Source organism: Cavia porcellus, unplaced genomic scaffold, assembly GCF_034190915.1.
Source record: "Cavia porcellus strain 051 isolate PalLab524CR breed Dunkin Hartley unplaced genomic scaffold, mCavPor4.1 scaffold_7, whole genome shotgun sequence".
Classification (NCBI taxonomy): Eukaryota; Metazoa; Chordata; class Mammalia; order Rodentia; family Caviidae; genus Cavia; species Cavia porcellus.
This window is the reverse complement of record NW_026947490.1, coordinates 30,831,675-30,841,512: the sequence shown is the minus strand read 5'-3', so window position 1 is coordinate 30,841,512 and position 9,838 is coordinate 30,831,675.

Below are 9,838 nucleotides of genomic sequence, written 5' to 3'. Positions count from 1 at the left end.
TGTTGTAGTCAGAGGCTATACACAGAGAACTAGGATTAGGACATGGAGTTTATAATAGTTTTATAATGGTCACCGGAAGTTAACACAGGAAAATGCAGGAAATCTATCTGCAACACCAAAGACATAGATTATTTAGTCAAGAGCCTAAACCCCATGGCAATGTCCCACAGGAGTCCAGATAAAAACCCAGAGCTCAGGATAATGCCTCCTACGAGTCCAACTGGAGGTCCAGAGCCCACAAGAAGGACTCACGCCAGTCTCTTTTATGGATCCGTGCCAGGAAGACCCAAGGGTCAGTGGCGGAAGCCAGAAAGTCTATGCCAGCAGGACAAAGGAGTTATGCTAGTGAGATGAGGCTTCTACGCTGGAACCAAGAAGTCACACTCACAACAAAGATCAGGGCTATCCTGAAAGGCACCACAGTTGTCCTCAGCGACACGGAGACCTCGAGCTCCTCCAACCACAAGCACAGTCAGGTACATGCCAGGAAGCCAGCATGATGAGTTTATCCTGGAGACCAAGCACCACATGTCTTCCCCTCCAGAGCCAGGAAGCAATGCTCAATGTGAGGACCAAAGCTTCTCCAGGATGGAGTATGATAATTTTCATATTGGTTCTTCCTATCCATGAGCAAGGAATCTCTTTCCACTTTCTGAGATCCTCTTCAATCTCCTGTTTCAGAGAATGCTAATTTTCAATATGTAGATCTTTTACCTTCTTTGCTAGGTTGATTCCTAAGTATTTCAGTTCTATGGAAGTTATTGTGAAAGACGTTGCTTTCCTAATTTCTCTTTCAGTGACTGTTTTTGTGTTCAAGAATGCTATGGATTTTTGACTGCTGACTTTGTTATGTTGCTGAATTAATCTAGTAGAATTTTGGTGAAGTTCTTGGGGTCTTCTATGTAGAGTACCATGTCATTTGTAAATAATAATTTAACTTCTTCCTTTCCTATTCTTATTCCTTTTATTTTTGTCTTTTATCTAATTGTTCTGGCTAATGTTTCCAGAACTATATCGAATAGGAATGGTGATAATGGACATTCTTGTCTTGTTCTTGATTTTGGTGTGAAAACTTTTTTTTTTTGTCCATGTAGTATGATGTTGGCTGTTGGTCTGTCATACATTGTTTTTATCAGACCAAGATAAAGACCATCTACTCTGATTTTCTATAGGGTTTTATCATGAATGAGTGTTGGACTGTTGCAAAAGCTTTTTCTGCATCTAGAGATGATCACATGATTTTTGTATTTCACTCTGGTGATATGGTGTATTACATTTATTGATCATTTATTGAAACATCACTGCAACCCTGGGATGAATCCCATTTGATCATGGTGTACTTTCTTCTTGACAATTTTCTATGTTTTGTTTGCTAGTATTTTATTGAGAATTTCTGCATCTGAGCTCACTAGGGATACTGGCCTATAGTTCTATTTTTTGGTTGGGTCTTTTTCTGGTTTGGGTATCAGGGTAATGATTGCCTCTAGGGATGAGTTAGGGAAAATTGCTTCTTTTTCAATTTCATTGAGAGTTTGAGTGGTATCACCATTAAATCTCTAAATTTTTTGTAGAATTCAGCTACAAATCCTTCAGGACCTAGGTTTTTTTTTTTGTTGGTAAGTTTATTTTATTACATTTTCACTTTCACTAACTGATGTTGGGTAATTCATAATTTTTACATCTTGTCAGCTTTGGTAATTCACGTTTCTAGGAATCTGTTTATTTCTTCTGAATTACATACTATGCAAGTAAAAATTTGTGAAGCAGTTCTTGATGATCTGAATTTCCACAGCATCTGTACTGATTTTACCCTTTTTATTCCTCATTGCATGAATTAAGAGTATTTCTGGTCTTTTCTTGATAAGAATGGCTAGGAGTTTATCAATTCTGTTTCTTTCTTTCAAAGAAGCAATTCTTCAATAATTCTTTGTATTTGTATTGTTTGGTCTACACTGCATTAATTTCCACTGTGATCTTCATAATTTTTTTCCTTGTATGGCCTTTGTTATTGAATTGCTCTTCTTTTACTAGAAGCTAGGGATGTAACACTGGGTTGCTATTTGTGTTCACTCTGCTTTCCTCATATGAGGATTCACTGCTATAAGCTTTCCTCTTAGGACGGCTTTCATTGCATCCCACAAGTTATGATATATTCTGCTTGCATTTTCATTTGACTTTAGATATTGTTTAATTTCTTCTGTAATTTCACCTGTGACTGTGGTTCTTCAGGAGGATATTATTTAACTTCCAAGGGTTTATAGAGTTTTTGTGGTTTCTATCAACCTCCAGTTTCATTACCCAATGTCAGATAATATTCATGGGATAATTTGAATTCCTTAGAATTTACTTAAGCATATTCTGTGGGCTAGTATATGGCATATTTTAGAGAATGACCCATGTTCAACTGAGAAGAATGTGTATTCTGATGTTGGATAGAACTCTGTAAACATCTAGTACATCCATTTGTTCACAGGTTTGATTCATTTCTGTTATATCTTTGCTGATTTTTTGCCTAGTTGATATATCTTTTTGCAATAAAGAAGTATTAAGGTCCCCATTAAAAGTGTGTATTTGATATTTCATGTCTAATAGTATTTGTCTTATATAGTTGGGTGCCCTTGTATTTGGTGCATATATAGGTATGACCATTCTTTCTCTTGAATTTTCCCCCTAACATGTATGTAGTGACCTACTTTATCTCTTTTGATCACTTTTTGTTTGAAGTTCACATTGCCAGCAAACAGAACCCTTGCTTTTTTCTGGGTTCCTGTAATATGGAATATTATTTTCCACAATTGGATGTTCAGCTGGAGTTCCTTTCTGAGTTACATTTGTTTCTTGTAGACAGAAAATTGTTGGATCTTGCTTCTTGATCTAGTCTACCAATCTATTTCAATTGATAAATTGAGGCAATTTACATTGATGGTTAAAATTGGTATGGATTGCCTTAACTTTGCCATGTTATTGTCCTCTTGTTCTCCCATTTCAACTGTTATTAAATTGCCTCCCCTCCCTGCTAGTTTTGTCCCACTGTTGTTCTGGGAATTGTTTTCATTCTTATCTCTATCTAGTATGTCTTTCAGTAGTCTTCCTAGGATTGGTTTGGTGGACATTGATTTATTCATTTTTTCTTTGTCATGGAAGTATCTTATTTCTCCAATGACATTGAAAAGATAGTTTACAGGGTATATCAACTTGGGTTAGAAGTTGTTTTCTTTCAGGGCTTGACATATTTTACTCCAAGCTTGAGTTGAGGGTTTATTTTGAGAAGTTGGCTGAGGTGAGAAAAAGAGTTTGTTTTGCATTGCTTGTTAGAAACATCAAGAGATAACAAGCAAAATAAAACTCAATGGGAAATTAGTGAGCCAGAATGGGTTAATCTATGGCCCAAAAATAAGAAAAAATTAAGTTAAAAATCATATCAAAACGAATAAAAGGGACATTTAGAACCTTCTTTCACAGAACCAGAAAGCAATGGTTTAGTGCTAATAAGCAACACTTCCTTCTTTAAACATGACTGTTAATGTAAAAGGAAATACTTATTATGATGCTATTTCAAAACTAGAAGTATATTATAAGAAAGAGGAAAAGTGGCCAAAGTTGCCTTATGTTCAGCCTTTCTTTGCACTGAAGAAATAATCCTTCATTTTCAAATATACATGCAAGTTACTTGAAAACTAGACACCTCTCGACCTTAAGGCATCCACTATCACTGAGTCAGGGGCTGCTCCTCCTCCAAATCTGAAACCTGAGGACAAGGTTTCCAAGACAACCTCAATCAAAGCTTCATCCCAATTACAAAGTCTAAGACTCTCCCCACTTGCACTTTGGGTCCTGAAGGTGGCACTTCTAGGCCAGCATAATTAAAGCCTCAATAAATTTTATCTATCCTTAGTTGATTTTATTCATGATCTTTAAGGACAATATCCCTTACAGGAAGGAAGTCGGAAATTTAGAACTACCTAGAATTTTGTGTCTTTTTCTCTATGACTTAAAATAAATCAGGCATGATCTAAAAGTTTTCAGATGTTTCTAACAAGGTCTTTAGAGGAGTTACTCAGACATCTTAGCTAGGTTAGAGAGATGTAATGTTATGCTGAAAGCAAAACTGACTCCAATGAGACAATAAGTACAGACTTTAATCTGTTTATTCAAGGGATATTCTGTTTAAGTACATGAAGAGAAAAAAGGCTCTTAGAGAAATCTAAAAGAGTTTGAGATTACATGTAACATGAGCTGATAGCATTGGGAATTGGTTGATAGGCTAGAATAGATATGCTTTGGAACAGTTGAGAACAGCACAAAAACTTTGCTTACATGCTGGGATGCAAGACTATGGCCTTCCTCAAAGTCACACCACACTCCATCTGAAGTGTCTGCAGCTTACCTGTCAGGATGGCCATATTTAGCATTTTGCATCTAGGCTGCAAAGATATGGCCAATCTCTAAGCTATGCCACACTCTGCAAAGTCTTCAGATACTCTTCCCACATGGCCACATTTATAGCCCAGAACCTGATCTCATCTTTCTGCACCTGAGATGGTTAGGATTTAGTTCTTGTGCCATAATTGGAGTCACTCTTCTGTCCCTTCTCCATTGCTCTGCCCTTGAGAAATAACACAGTTCACAACAGTGTTTGACAGTAGGCAATTCTTTTCACCATGGCTGATAAATTGCAGAATAGTTTCCAAAATAGTGAGATTGAGAAGAACAAGTCACTAAGAATCAAGCCCTCCCTGCGAATCAGCACCACATGTGGGCCACTGGCAGGAGAGCCAGATATCAGCCTTTTCCCAGGAGTTAGTACCATTTGTGGACTGCAGTGGAAGAGAACAAGAAGTCACCAAGAAGCAAGCCTTCCCTATGACTCAGTGGTATGTGCAGGCCACTGGAAGGGGAGAGCAATTCTAGCCTTTTCCTGAGTCAGTTCCATTCAGACTGTGGAGTAAGAGAACAAGAAGTCACCAAGAAACAAGCTCTCCCTCCAAATTGGCACCATGTGTGGGCCACTGGGGGGAAGCTAGGTGCTAGCCTTTTCCCATGAATCAGTGCCATTCATGGACCACAGGGGAAGAAAACAAGTCACCAAGAAGCAAGCCCTCTCTATGAATCAGTGCCAAGTGCAGGCTGCTGAAAGAAAGCCAGATGCCAGCCCCTTCCAGCGCACAGGCTAGAAAGCAAGCAGAGCCAGCACTCCTCCACACACAGCATAAGCAGTCAGCTGATCCAGAGAAAACCAGGCTTCAATGATGGTTATTGAGGTGGAATACAAGATAATGCTTAATAGTGTTGTGTTTCACTGACTTTGCAAATCTAAAGCTGATTGCTCTGATCATCTATTCAGAGGATGGTAATATGCAGTGTAGCATCTATCGGAGCTCTCCTTTTGAGGCCACTGTTGATTCCCTACTGTCTTGTTTTGAAGTCTTGTATCATTTTCATTGCTTTGTTGGCTTGGTTTTATTCTGTTTTGTTTTGTTTGATTTTATTGTATCTGATGACATGGGCAGCTATTTTAAAGGTAACGAACTATATTACAGTAGCCATTTTGGATTTACTATTACCTTGTTTTGAAGCCCTTTATTATTTTATTTTTACTGGTTCTATTCTGTTGTTCTGATTTTTACTATGTCAAAGTATCTGCAGCTATTTTGAAGACAGCAAGAAGAATTATGGCAACCATTGTTGATTTCCTAATGTTTTGAAGTCCTGTGTCACTTAACACTCGCCGGTTTTGATTGACTTTGTCCTGTTTCATTTTACCTGGTTATATTCTCTTTAAAATAAAAGTTTAAAATACACAAACACAGAAACACAAAACAAACAAACAACTGAATGGTGAGATTTCCCACCCTTAGACCCAGAGTGAAAATGCTTTTCACTTATCTCTGAATATTTAAAATAAAATTGGTCTAGATTCAACCCTAGAACTCTCAAAAAAATAGATATACAAATTTTAGCCCAAGTTAATTTGTCTTTTGGTCTTTAGGCAGAATTGGAAACTAAGTTGTCTCTCCACTCAAGAATTATGTTGACTAGTTTTTATAGAACAGGGTCAAATGACTGATTTTTATAACAGATGATTTTATTGATAAAACAAAACATTCCCAGGGAACATTTTGAATATAACAATATTTTATGAGAACAAATAGGCACAGACCCAGTCCTCAGAGCTCTGCCTCACATCATGATTTCTCTTCAAAATATCTTGGACACCAGCAATTATCCTCAAAGATAATCTCTTTCTATACCCAAACTGGTCCTGTTCATCCTAGTAGAAATAGTTAAAAGTACCTTTACCAGTCTGTCCTATTAAGGAAAACTGTTGTATATGACTATCAAAATAGTTTTAACCATCAGGATTGACTGTCCAACTAACTGTATGGTTATCAAAGCAATGAGTGACCTGGCCAGGTAGCTAATTCTGATTAGATAAACTGTCAGTTTTCAAGGCCCATCTTAAAAGCTGTCTTTGCTTTCACAGCTGTACCAGATCTTATTCTTTTGATACTAGAGATTTAACTACAGTAAGTTTCAATGAATCTGTTTATAGTTACACAATTAAGAACTGTAAGAGTTAATACAGTTCAAATGGGCCAAATGTATTTGTGTGCTGACTTTAAAATTGCCTTATGTGTACTTGCTGGTCTAGTCTGTAAACAGCTGTTTTTAGTTCAATTTTTTTTTTCTTTTTGCAATTGTGGATTTTTAAACATTTGCCTGTAATATGTCAACTTATAAATAATTGTCATCAAAATTAAAGGCGCTTCCATGTAAGATGCCATCTCATCAAAATTGTCAAAATTGGTTTTACCAATGTAATAAATACTGTTTCTTGAGTACAATGACTCAAAAATCTTTCATTGGTTAAAAAAATGTTAATTAGTAGAGTCTGGTTCTCATAGGTCATGAAAAATTTGTTTAAAAGTTATACAGACATTCCTTAGGGTGGCAGAGCTGTTGGACTGGATTCCCCTCGGTGAATAAGAGGACTGCATAAAAAAATTTTGTGTGGCTCCCAGGAAAGGTGAATTGGCTTCTCCTTATACTCCTCCCAGACCCAGTATGGTTTCTGCCAACTCACAAAGAGTGAATTGGCTTGTCTCTTTTACTGGGCTCTGTATGGTGCAAGCCCCATAGGAAAGGCAAATTGGCTTCTTTTTGTACTCCTCCCAGACCAAGCATGAGTTATGCCAATTCATGGTAAGGGTGAACTGGCTTGCCCCTCTTCCTGGGTCCCCCATGGTTTGGGTGGTTCACAGGATGCAAAAAAAAAAAAACTCTTAAGACCTGGGGCATGTTGCTCAGTGCAAAAGCCCCATGTTTAATCCCCAGTAGAGTGGTGGGACAGAGAGAAACACAGATGATTTTAATCTTCTTGAGGCTTTATGTTTGCAGGAAGCGTGGGCCACAACTTTAATCCATTTGATTAATCTCTCTTCTCTCATTCTAAGGATAGCTCTAATTTTTCAGCAATCATGCTATATAATTACCATCATTCAACAGAAAGGTAACCACCATTCCTGTGCATTACCACAAATCAATCTAAGAGAATATACTATTCTCCTGTGGAACACCCACTCCTCTAATTGTAATCCCTAAGGTCTTGGTTGGCTTTTCCTCAGTTTGTAGAAGGTTCCTTACCTACATTCCATAGTGGTCTTATATGTGCAACAGTGTGGGTTGAACACAATAAGCAAATATAAGTACTCCAAACCTCAAACTTCATCTTTTGGTGGAGCAATGTTTAGATACCTGTATTGTGATGCCCTTTGTTTACCTTACAGCTCTACATTAAAGAAGGCTTGACAAATTTCACAATACTGCAGCCAACCAATCATTCACAGTTCTGTAAGTAATCCCTAATAAATAAACTCATTTACTTGTCAAGCTAGATTGTCTGAGACATTCTTTAGACTGTTATCACTCTCTCTACTGAGAGGAAGACACTTCTTTTATTGTCTGCCCTGGAAATTCATGGGTCATTTGGTACCTACTCAGGGCCCCAACAGACACAAGGATGAGGCAGAAAAATGTATCTGTAGGGGAAAACTCAGGGTGTTCATCCTTCATGTGGTATACAGTGGCATATTTTCTTAACTTTGATCTGTCTGGATAGGAGACCCTAAAGATGGAAAATAGACAAAGAAATACATGTGGTTTCTGAAAGTCTGTACCGGACTGCTGAAAAGCTACAGCCAGTATTGTATGAAGTCTATTATAGAAAATAAAATGTGTTATCAAGGCTAAATTTTTAACTTGGGAAATCTTGAGGCAGCCACCCTCCTCCAAGTGCTATTGAGTTGTTCAACTCATTTATGAGTCTAATTTTCTGTGTGCATTCAGGGATGTTCTCAAAACACCTAATAAACTAGACAAATACTGTAATCCCTTAAAGTCCATATGACATAGAATTCCAGAAGATATCCTGGGATGGCTATCTACCTCGAGAGGAGTGATAGTTACTATTATGGGTATCTGGGGGCACACACATGATCTCAGTAGTTGACAAAGTGGCACTAAACATGCTCCTCCTACCTCATTCTACCAACTGGCTGGAATATAGACATACACCATGACATCAAGTCCAAAAATTCTTTAGTGGAAACACTACTAAATTTTAAGTCACTGACCTTATTTCAAAGGGACATGTAGTATTCCCCACTTAATGAAATAAGGGCTTTCATTTTACTGATTCCTTTTTACAACCATGAAAATCCTGTGAGAATAGCATATCCACAGCTCAGAAAGTTCAGGTTAAAATTCAAATATACGGAGCTTTTTGAGAAAATTCTAAAAGGGCGGTTGTGGGTCAAGAGAACCACCAAGGAGACAACCTACCATGAACCAGTGGTGGTTATGGGACAGGACAACCAAAAAGACAATCTGCCCCTCCCATTAGCCAGCCATCATGTGGGAGGGGAGACAAGATCCTCCCATTAGGCAACTGGCTGATTTGGATGAACACTGGCTGGAATGACAAATTTAAGCTCAATCTAACAATATAAAATTTAAGTTATCTTCGTAGGATAACTTAAAATTTATATTGTTAGATTGAGTTTGCAGCCCTAAAGCCTAATAGTAGTCTGAGCATCTGTTTAAAGCACAGCAATATGCAATATAGCAACTATGGGTGATTTCCTTTGTTTTCGTTTTTGAAATCCAATAGTTTTGTTTCGTTCCATTTCGTTTTGCTTTATTCTCTTCAAAATTAAAAAAAGATTCTCAAAGAATGGAGATTATTTCATAACCTGAAAGTATATGGCAACTTACAGACGTCCTTCCATCTTTGACATATAACATTAACATAGTTTAACTTTTAATTAATTATTCTGCAGTATGCAAGGAAGACATTTATCCTTGGATACTTATTCTTCATATTATCATATGAAGTACATTGTAAGAATTAAATAATTTATGATAGCATTGCATGAGTTCTCTGCAGAATAAATTTTTTAAAGAGAATCCCAAGGACACATCTTTGAAGAATTAACTTTTTTGTGTTTGAGTCAGGGTCAATTCAATGTGGACTATAAAGCCAAGGTTAGCCTCAAACCTGTGGCTATCCTACCTTAGCTTCCTAAGTGTTGAGATTTACAGGTGTGAACCACCACAGCTGGCAAAATTTACTAAGTGCACCATTACTTTTCTGGTTTCACTCCAGAATAGATTCTTTTGTGACAACAAAATGAACATTTGATAATATTCAGAATTCTGATTATAATGTAAGGTTTCTCCTCAGTTCAGCAATTCGATAGATGTGATGCCTGGCTAACAACCTTAACATGCCTATTACCTTTCTATGGCTTCCTCAAAGATAAATCACTTGATGCCTAGT